General features: G+C 41.4%; 1 long non-coding RNA gene across 1 annotated transcript; it reads right to left on the bottom strand.

Annotated features, from left to right (window-relative positions):
* Positions 1-6: 6 nt before the first annotated feature.
* On the bottom strand, positions 7-8152 carry LOC106520071 (uncharacterized). Its single transcript, XR_001310504.1, has 4 exons — positions 7948-8152; positions 3371-3414; positions 3213-3301; positions 7-818 (listed from the first exon to the last, which is right to left on the bottom strand). It is a non-coding gene; the product is annotated as an uncharacterized LOC106520071 (long non-coding RNA).
* Positions 8153-11365: the final 3213 nt, after the last annotated feature.

Here is an 11365-nt window from a genome sequence, read left to right as displayed (position 1 = left end):
AATTAACATCAAACAACCATTAAGGACAGACAAACACACAGGCCTGTACTCCCTTGCTTGAACAGAATTAAAAAAAAAAAAAAAACAACAAAAAAACGTGACATGTCCCCCTTTAAACTTCCAGTAACTAGACAGGGCCTCCACCACCCAATATTCCGTTATCTCCCCGGCCTATTTCATCGGAATTAAACAGTATTTAGGCCTCAGAAGATACTGCAACCGGGTACTTTTATCCGGGCGAGAGAACAAAAGACCAGGCTGAACGGCCCCGTACACAACACTGCTAACAGCAGAACAATTCACCGTGCCTACCAGCAGCTATCAGGGTGGCAAAGACGTCTCGCGGCCGACCCGTTCCTCTAACTACGGAGGTGCAGCGAAAACTCAACACAAGAGATGCATCTCAAACACTTTTTCTTCAAAAGTACGCGTACTTTACTCACAAACCGCCAGAGAGCACATACTTAACTCCCTGCGGCGGGCAACACGTCGCAAAAAATAACGAATAATTCAGCAAGGTCGGACACACAAAAAACAATACAAAGACAGAACTCCAGACATTACACAGAGCCCATCGCTGCGACCGGCCGACAAAACCTCATATGAACCGCCCTGAGTCTCTGAGGCATAAAAATAAAAAAAAACAGAGATAAGTATGGCCAATAATACCCCTGCTAATTCAATATTAACCTTTAAGACTGAACAGGCCTGTTCGTGATCGCCATTTTATGTTGTGTCCGGCTCGGTTCTTCTGGGGTTGTCTGTCGGCGCTGCTGTTCCCTCAGTCTCCCCTCRTCTGGTGTTGCTCTCCTGGGTTGCTGGAAAATCACAGGGCGTCTTCCTGAAAACTTGTTGAATGTTAAAAACTCTTCGGCAAACACATGAATGAAAAAAGATGACGATAATCTTCAGCTTCTGGACAAGGTTTATTAGCGAGACAGTTGGGAACAGGTCATCACAGCGAGATGTAAAAGTGGACTGAACAAAGGGAGCGCACCCGCTCGGAGGCGCGTTCACATTTCTTAAAGGCACAGTACATAAAATCACTACAGTTACAAAGTTACTGCATTGTGTTTTATCAATTATTAATATATGTGTGCTAATTTCCAGCAAAGGTGTCTATATTTTAGACCTCAGTATCCTCTGAAAAGCAGTCTTCTAGATGGTGGACCTGTGCTCATGATCCAGCTTTTCACTTAGGTCTAACACCAGGGATAGATAGTTTTAACCTTGCTGGATTTCGCACCTAAAAGCTCTAATAAGAGGTGATCCGGTTGGATTATAACAATTCTCAGCTGCCACTGTTAGGTTTGCCAAATTGCTTCATCCAATGGGCCTCTTCACATATTCATATAGGCATACATTTACACACACACACCCGAGATCCCTGATTCTTTTCGAGTTCACCGACTCTGGGGCACCCCTTTAAAAACTTAGAAACATCGTTCTAGTTTTTAGTTTAACATGCATGAGCGACGCAGCATGTAGGACCTTAACCTATTTTATTTTTAGCTATTTTAGGCAAATATACGCTGATAAATTGCCGGGACGCAACACCCTAGAGTAAACAAAACGCCATTGTTTACTTCAGGATCTGTTAGGAAACGCCGTCCTACACGACCTAATCTTTTCACACAAAAGATTTTATCCTCACTTATCGTCAGTCTGGTGCAGGTTCGGAATCCTGGGCAAACCACCGCTGACAGGTGAAATCCCCAAGCCTATGAAATGTCAGCCCAGTTGAACAACGTTGGTCACCGGGGCTTTTCTTTCAGACCTGTTGGTCTTGCTGTGCACTGCTCTGCACACATGAGGTTGCAGATGGCAGCTGAGAGTTGCCTGGATTCCAGATCACGGCACCAAAAATGTTGGGGTGAATTTAATTACACCTTAAAGAAATAAACCAGACAGACAATTTTGATCAGATTACCTTTGCAAAGAGAGATTTCAGAAGACACTCAACTTATCATCAGCCAGGTATCTCGAGAAAGCTCTGAGCTCTGCCTGGGAAGCTGTCTCTTTTTTAAGCAGACAAGGAACAGATAAAACACATCCTGACCAATCACATCACAGAAAACTGTTTCTTATCAGCAGAGCAGCAGAAGATGAAATTTATGGCAGGCCTGCTTCTCAGCCATGCAGCAAAGAAGACAAAGCTTCATTCATCAAGAGTGTGATTAAACATTCAAAGAACCTGTTTAATACAATTGATTGATACAATGATCGATACAAAAATGATAAAATATAAAAATCTTTAACAGTTAACTTTCCCTAAAAACACTCAGAACAAGTTCTATGTCTGTGATGAACAGCTTCTGAGCGCCCAGAATGGATCCACGACAGGTTTTAATAATGGTGGAAATGTTTATGCACTCCCTGCTTGAGCTACAGGTGAGGCGCAGTTTCTTTTTTTGTGTGTGTGAAGAAACACATGCTATTTGTCATTCTTCTTTATTGAATGAGAGAATAGGAGGACAAGTTCTGTGCTGTTGGAATTTATAGCACTGTCTCTCCATTCACAAAAGTGCAGAAAACAGTGGATGAAAGTCAGCAAAGATGCACAGTAAGTTCAGTTTTCCACAATCGGAATAAAATGATCAGATTAAGTGTTCACATGCACGTCGTTTGGATTATCAATCGACATAAACCACCCCTCTAATTAATCCAAATTAATTACAAATTAATTTGGATTGCTCTGAATCAGATCAGAATAATCCGAATGGAGTGCTTTTACTTATGTCAAAACGCAGCTAGTTTCTGCATATGTGCATGAATGGGTGAATGATTGAAAAGTGTTTTGAAGTTTGTGGGTACTTGATAAAACTCCATACAAGTTATTTACCATTCAGCCATTTACCATTTAAATATTGTGACGTCATCACCAGCTCATGTGGTGGTTGGTTCTCTTTCCTTGTGATCCCAGGTTAATTGGCAGCAGCTGAAGCGGTTTCCTGATGAGCTCCTGGTTCCTTTAAAAGGCTCACTTTACATTTGGTCTGCGCTGAAGCATCATTGCTACTTTGGTAGTAAGCTGAGGCCTCCTTGATATTTAATATTAAGTCTTTGCCAAGTAATCATGTTTTGCTTTTTGCTCAGGATTCTATGCCTATGTGTTTTTGCCAAGTGAGTCTCTGGACACCACTCACAACCAAGTCTGGAAACCAAGCCTGCCTGCCAAGGAATCATCACAAATCTCTCACCTGTTCACTTACCTTCCTCATTGGGTCACTCTGCCTGAAGCCTCGGGACTCTGGATTAAGGAGACACTTCCTCCCTCTTGCGAGAGATCCTCAGGAAAAACCTGTAAGGAGAAAACAATTACTCTAAACACAGTTTGCACTTTGGAACTGAAGTTCAACATTAAACTCACCTGTCGCCTTCCCCTCTGTTAAAGCCTGGAATCCCACACTGCACCTGTAAATAAAAGCATGTGCCTTTTCTGTTTCTGAGTGAGCTTTCTGAGTTTCGCTCACTTGTGATGCCCCAGGTTTATGTCAGCTCAGCACTGCTCACACACTTAGCACTCAGTTTTCTCTTCAGTCCTAAGGTTTTCAGCTACAACCATCTCCTTTACATAATATATCTGTTAAAATGCTCTATGTGTTGTCTGAATTTTTGAGTTCTCTCTCTAGTTCGTTACATTTCATGTACAATGTAGTAATTCTGCAGCATCATCTTTTAATCAATTTATCCAGTTTATCCTTTATTTTTTCAGTTAAAAGCCTTGCAATAGTGACAAATATCTTTAGTGAGCATGTTGTGTTTTCTCAGAGCCTGATAATGACTATCAGCTGGAGCACAGCTGAGTCTAAAAGTGAGTTAATAAGATGCAACACAACAGCAGCAAATTATATGGAGATAAGTGTATTTCAACAAATAGATTCAGAATCACAGAAGGACTCCAGCTGGATGTTTACAATGATTTTGTGGCTGAAAGTATACTTTTCAGATTAATGTCAAACTGCAAATTTCGCAAATAACTGTTATGGGTTTGTCTAATTATGATTTTGTTTTAGGGACTGCAAATATTTTGTTATGGTGAAAGAACAAATTCACCCCTCAGCCAAATTTCTGGCGACAATGGATCACAAACAGTTTCATCAGGTGCAGCCATGCAGACTTAAAGCATTCAGCATTTTGCAGCATGTGCACACACTCCTTGTGTATCTGAGCATTAAATGGAATGACAGGAGAGGATAATCTACTGCTTCATGTCATCTGATCCAAAATACTCTAGGTCAGTTGGAAGCTTCTCACATCTTTATCTGCAGCCCTGAGATGGAAGGGATGGGCACTTGCTTTGTTCGGAGCCATCACTTTAGCTGTTGTACACATAGACAAATCCCTGTTATTACTCCTTAGATACAGCTTGACATTTGGCAAAATGTCACGGAGGTTTTGGCTCCCAGTGAGTTTTTACATGCATAGAACATGGGATGAGATGACAGGAAGGGAAGAATAATAACATAGTTGTTGAAAATTACACATGCTCAGGCACTGCAACTCCCACAGATAAAAAACAATGTGCCATTTTTAAAATTATTTTTAGTGCGGGAAAAGCAAATTTTGCATTTGAATCAGCAGTGAGAGTAGGGAACAGGTGGAAGAGAGCCTGGGAAAGGCAACACAGAGGCACTAATGACAGCAAAGGAGGAATAGAGCCTGGGGTCTACCCTACTAGCCAAGACCCAAGATGCAGGCATTTAAAGCATACGTGGAGCGCTATAACCAAGTGGCTGGAATAAAATACAAGGACATCTGTGCCAAGTACGGACTGGATGTTCCTCGGTCAAAGTTGGAGATGCCACCACGGGTAATGGAGACAGGCCAAGGAACTGCGCAACGTCCAGATCCAAAACGCCAAACAGGTGATGGCTAACAACTGGTGGTCGACAAGCCAAGAAGGCAGTGGTGAGAAGTGTAGCAAAATCACGTGACTGTGCAACAGGAAGAAGGAGCATGAGAAGCTTGTAAAACACCAAGGGTTGAAAGAGGAAATACAGACATTGTGGAGAGTCAAAGCGTCAGTGGTCCCAGTTGGAGCACTTGGTGTTGTGACCCCAAAACTGGAAAAGTGGCTTCAAATGATCCCAGAAACAACCTCAGAGGTCTCTGTTCAGAAGACTGCAGTCAAAGGAACAGTTAAGATACTGAAAAAACCTTCAAACTCCCAGGCCTCTGGTAGAAGACCCGAGTTTGAAGTGAAATGGAACCACCCACATGGGTGGGTGGTTGCAAGTTGCAGTAGGGTGAGCTGCAACTTGTAGCTCACTCTACTCTTCTCAGTTCCACTTTACTTCAAGGAAGAAATACTCCATTGATATTTCTTGAGCTTCTTGTGTTTGGGTAGAGATAATTGTGCTGCTGCTAATTGTGCTAGCTGGAGATCTTATTTGTTAAATTTCACTAGTCAAATGACTCACTGTAGAGGTGAATTGTACAGCGGGTAAAATAAGTATTGAACACGTCAMCATTTTTCTCAGTAAATATATTACTAGAGGTGCTAATGACATGAAATTTTCACCAGATGTYGGTAACAACCCAAGTGATCCATACATACAAAGAAATCAAACCATAAATATCCAGAAATTAAGTTATTTGTAATAACGTGGAATGGCACAGGGAAAAAGTATTGAACACATGAAGAAAGGGAGGTGTAAAAAGGCATGGAAAGCCAAGACACCACCTGAACTCTCTCAGTAATTAGAAAGCAAGCCTGCCCCTTGTCAGTGCAAGTTAATATCAGCTAGTTCAGTCCCAAATGATGGCCAGGTATCACACAAGAACCATCTGATGATGGGTAAAAGTAAAGAGCTCTCTCAAGACCTTCACAACCTTAGTATTGCAAAGCACAATGATGGCATTGGTTACAGAAGAATGTCTAAACTTCTGAAGGTTCCAGTGAGCACTGTTGGGGCCATAATTCAGAAGTGGAAAGAACATTATTTCACCATAAACTGACCACGACCAGGCGCTCCTCGCAAGATTTCTGAAAGAGGAGTGAAAATAATTATCAGAAGAGTTGTCCAAGAGCCAAGGACCACTTGTGGAGAGCTTCAGAAAGACCTGGAATTAGCAGGTACGTTTGTTTCAAAGAAAACAATAAGTAATGCACTGAACCACCATGGCCTGTATGCACGCTCACCACGCAAGACTCCACTGCTGAAGAAACAGCATGTTGAAGCTCCTTTAAAGTTTGCTGCACAACATTWAVACAAGCCTGTGTAATACTGGGAGAATATAGTCTGGTCAGATGAGACCAACATTGAACTGTTTGGATGCCAGAATACACATCATGTTTGGAGGTCAAATGGCACTGCACATCAGCCCAAAAACACCATACCAACAGTGAAGTTTGGAGGTGGGAACATCATGTTGTGGGGCTTTTTTTTTCAGCATACTGTATGCTACTGGCAAACTTCAAATAATTGAAGGAAGGATGAGTGGAAAAATGTACAGAGACATTATTGATAAAAAAATCTGCTTCCATCTACCAGGATGATGAAGATGAAATATGGCTGGATATTTCAGCAAGACAATGAGCCCAAACACAAAGCCAAGGAAACTCTCAGTTGGTTTCAGTGAAAGAAACTAAAGCTGCTGGAATGGCCCAGTCAATCACCTGACCCAAATCCAACAGAAAATATATGGAAAGAACTAAAGATCAGAGTTCATAGAAGAGGTCCACGAAACCTTCAAGATTTGAAGACTGTTTGTGTGGAAGAATGGGGCCAAAATCACACCTGAGCAATGCATGCCACTAGTTTCTCCATACAGGAGGCGTCTTGAAGCTGTCATTGAAAACAAAGGCTTTTGCACAAAGTATTAGATAAATTTCAGTAAGTGTGTTCAATACTTTTTCCTGTGCCATTCCACATTATTACAAATAACTTCATTTCTGGACATTTATGTTTGATTTCTTTGTATGTATGGATCACTTGGGTTGTTACCGACATCTGGTGAATATTTCATGTGATTAGGACCTCTAGTAATATATTTACTGAGAAAAACATTGACGTGTTCAATACTTATTTCACCCGCTGTATGCATTTTGACCACAAAACAGGGCTTTTGCTTCTTTTTCAGTGGCTGTTGGCAAAACATAGTTAAAAATCTGTGGAAATGGTGATCTGTAAGTAGCATACAGTATTTATTGTTTAAATGTTGAATGCATAGTGCACTGCAGTGCAGTTGGTGGAACTGTTGCCTCAAAGGCTCATGTCCCAGCCAGGGACCTTTCTGAGTAAAGTTTGCATGTTATCTTTATGCAACCATGAGTTTTCCCTGAATATGGTGGCTTCCTGCCACTGACCAAATACAGTACATGCATTCTAGACTAGTATGGAGGTATTTTTGTGTTTTTACTATTCAATCAAATAAAGCAGCTTTAATCCAAAAAAGTAATTTTAATCAAAAATTTTTTTAAAATAATAATTTTAACCAAAACAAAAGCGACCTTAACCTAATTTTTTTCAACCAAAGAAGCAATTTCAATCGAAAAAAAATTTGTCCAAAAAATTTATTGCAAACCAGAAACTTTATTTTCTCATGTCAGAAATCTTTGATTGAATCTCAAACTTTAGGTTGATACTCTACGTTTTGGGTTGATGCTCTAGAACAGTCAATTAAAGTCTGAAATGTTTCAGAGCACGAGTGGGCGCACAGCTCCGATTGGTTTATCATGCCCACAGAGGGGCATGATAAACCAAACTCTCCACATGGTGACACCGTTGGATTGCAAGCTGCATGGAGGTCTTCTCCAGTGGTTATCAGATGTTGATGATCTGATTAGATCTGCGTGCCCGCTTGTGGTCTAAAATGTTTCAACCTTTAATTAGTTCTCTGTGGTGTAATGAAAATTTCCTGTAAGTTTTATATAAATTTGTTGTGGAACTTTTTGAGATGTAATCCTGAGAAGGCAATGGGGTAGTTTTGTTGCAGTCATACCGCCGAAGAAGCACTCGGGACAATGATGGAGAGCAAGCCGCACAGAGGTCTTCTCCAGGTGGTTCTCGAATATTTACTCTTTTCCCTGGACAACAGAAGAGGGGACAGGAGGGTGGAGGAGGTTAACCTCTGTTGCAGGGCTCTGTTGTCTGTAAAATATCAAAATAAATAAAATTAAATAAATCCACCTTGGATTTTGATGAACCTTCCAGGGAAATTCTATCACTTAAGAGATATGGCTGACAGAAATTTGAGCCAAATCGCATGGTTTGTTTAATAGTTGGATTTTGTTTTTCTAAGAGTACATATATTATGCTCCCCCATCGTCAAATAAACCAAACTTAAAACACACAAAAGCCTTAGTAAATGTTTAATGCACCACAGAGATCAGCTGATTAAAGTTTGAAACGTGTCTGAGCAGACCCGGAAAACTCCATTGTCTGTCTGTTAGCAACTGCTAGCAATGTCTTGGGTGACTACCAGCTACAGCCTGGATCTCCATGCCGCATTATTTTTATTGAATTTTCATTTTTGTTTGGTTGAAATTATCGAAATAATTTGTTGGTTGAATTTTTAACTACTTTTTTGTTTGAATAATAATTTTTAAAAAATACCTCCACATACTATTTATTATCTCTAAACCAGGGGTGCCCAACCAGTCGCTCGCGGGCAACTGGTCGCCCGTCAGCTGTTTCCCAGGTGACCGTGAAGCAAAACCTTGCTGCGGAGCCTCTAGTGCCGGCTCTGAGCATCAGATCCCAGAGTGGCTGGTCTTGTTTGAAAGCTCTGGTTCTGCCCTACAAGGTGGAAGTTGAATGAAGTCCCTGCGACGTTCCCCCGCGGATATATAAGCAAAAAACCTCCAAAATATGCACCGTCTGACCTCCTGCCGGGGTGGTTTCAGCCCCCCTCCTGGGCTAGGAGCGTCGGATCCTGGCATGGCTGTTCGGGTTTTAAAGCCTTGGCTCTGCCCTACAAGGAGAAAGTTGATTGGAGTCCCTGCAACGTTCTAGCGCAGAGATTTAAGCGAAAAACCTCCAAAATTAGGCACCATCGGACCTCCGCCAAGAGTGGTTTTAGCCCCCCTCCCCAGGCTAGGAGCATCGGATCCCAGAATGTCTAGTCGGGTTTTAATGCTCTGGCTCTGCCCTACAAGGGGATACTTGAATGGAATCTCTGTGACATTCCTGCGCGGAGATATAAGCAAATTACGCACGACTTAGTGCATTTTACGTGCTTTTCGGGAGGAAATTTAAACTTTTGTTTGCTTCTCCTGTGGACTCTGAGCATCAGATCCGAGAAAGTGAGATGACTTTGGAAAGCTACGGTCCTCCTCTACAAACTGGAGATAGTTGCAAGTTCCTGGAAAGTCCCCCTGCGGAGCTATTAACCAACGACCGACTGAAATAGGCGCTTTGGCGGGCGATATAGTACTCAATTTACTCCGGAGCCTCTTGCGCCGGCTCTGAGCTTTGGATCCAGGCAGGAGAGGCTCATTTTAATGTTCTGAATCTCCGCTACAACCTGGAGGTAGTTGCAAGTTCCTGGGACGTTCCCACACGGAGATATAAGCGATCAAAAGTCATCAGGCGAGCTCCAGCGAGTGAAATGGCTGATTTCCAGCACGGGGCTGCTTGTGCAGGGGAATAAAAGGAAGAGATCCAGTAAGGTGGAACCGTTGTCGTGCGTCCAGCACCTGCTCTCCCACCTGGATTTAGCCAGAACCCCCTGGCAGGCGATATTTCTGCAATAATGCATAAAATTCAGAAACCCACCTGATGGATCACTTCCAGGGAACAGATTTTGTCAGGTGAAACCGGTCCCAGAAGCTCAGCACCGGGTTTTATAACAGCCTGCGAGAGAGTTTTATATTGTGTGCTTTGACTTTGAAAAAAGGGTAGTACTCTTGTGGTAGCCATGTTGACCCTGATAGTTTTTTCGTTTTTTTCTCCCCTGTATGGAGAGAAGAGAGGAGAGTTCTTTGAATAAACAGAGACGAGTTCCCTTGCTCCAAAGTTATTTGACTCTGTGGTTCTTGCACTGGACAGGGTTTCCAGCCCGCATAGCTCGCACGTTACAGTGAGTACTAATTGAAGGACATAAAAAATGGTACTTTTTGTTCAAGCATCACTTTTCTGTTTCTCTGTCAGGAGTTAAGTAAGGATTTTATCTTTTTTTTTTTTGTAGGTAAACATATGGTTAAGTAGATAGTTTTGTTTGACAATACTTTAGTTTTATTTACTTTAAAGAAGTGAGGAGTAGGGAGACCATATTATGTTTTTTTGATACTGAGACTGGACGAGTAGATCTCGGCAAACTGCTGACTTCAAAAGTAGCTCTTGGTTCAAAAACGGTTGGGCACCCCTGCTCTAAACTGTCTCTTGGTGTGAGAGTGTGAATAGTTGTTTGTTTCGACATGGCCCTGCAATAGACTTGCGACTTGTTCAGTGTGCACCCCACCTCTCACATAACTGCTAAACATAGTCATCGGTGACCCTCCCTGTGACCTGCAGAGGAAAAAGCAGGTTAAAAAATTGATGGATGGATAAAGGTACTTGTCTCAAATGTCTGTAGTGTGAGAGCTCTACACCTAACATGCATGTTTTTTCATAAAACAACCATTATTTTAAATGTTTTGTTTTGTATTGCAAATTTTACACTAAAGCATTTTAAATAATTATTAATATTCATAACATCTGTGCAGAATCAAATAACACAAACCCACTTTATATATGCAGTTTTTACTGGTTTAAGATGTTCTTTAGCTCACTGAACATTCAGTACTACACCATTATTGCTGCCTGACAGTGTTTGTCATTATAATGGTAGCATGAGTTACTTTTGGGTGAATTCTGATGTGTTGGTGGCTACAGAGCATTTTGCACCAAATCCTAGCTGATGAGCTCAGGTCTGTGTTTTAAAGCACACAGTCACACTGTGCTGTAGGCTACGTTCACAAGCACATCCTGCTAATGTGCCTATATAATATGCCCATAAACAGTCCAAAAGAGAGAATAAGCTTGAGGTTTCATTTCATCCAAACAATTGTCATCTTTCTGTAAATTTTCTCGACTTTTCTCAGAGCTGACAAGTGCAGTTATGCATGCATAATCACCAGTGTTATGTAACTAAATAGGTTAATGGTACATGAATAATTTGTATTTGTTATACCCATCACCCCCTCAAGTTTTCTCTTTTGCCATTGTTTCAGTCACACTTCTAAAAGTTTCAGTTGGTTGTTTTATTATTCTGTACTTTTGGCCATAACGCTGAAGCATAATTATTGTGGGAGCAAAGTTTGAATAAATTCTCAGTGATTCTGTCCTAGATTTTGGTTTTATTGTCTCTTTTGTGTTATATAAAATCTGACAGTTTGCCCAACAAATGGCACTGAATGGATATCTGTTTTAATTTTTAA

The sequence above is a fragment of the Austrofundulus limnaeus genome, unplaced genomic scaffold (genome assembly GCF_001266775.1).
Source record: "Austrofundulus limnaeus strain Quisiro unplaced genomic scaffold, Austrofundulus_limnaeus-1.0 Scaffold87, whole genome shotgun sequence".
NCBI classification, from domain to species: Eukaryota; Metazoa; Chordata; class Actinopteri; order Cyprinodontiformes; family Rivulidae; genus Austrofundulus; species Austrofundulus limnaeus.
The sequence above is the reverse complement of the archived record's forward strand: the minus strand, read 5'-3'. Positions and strand labels throughout refer to the sequence as shown.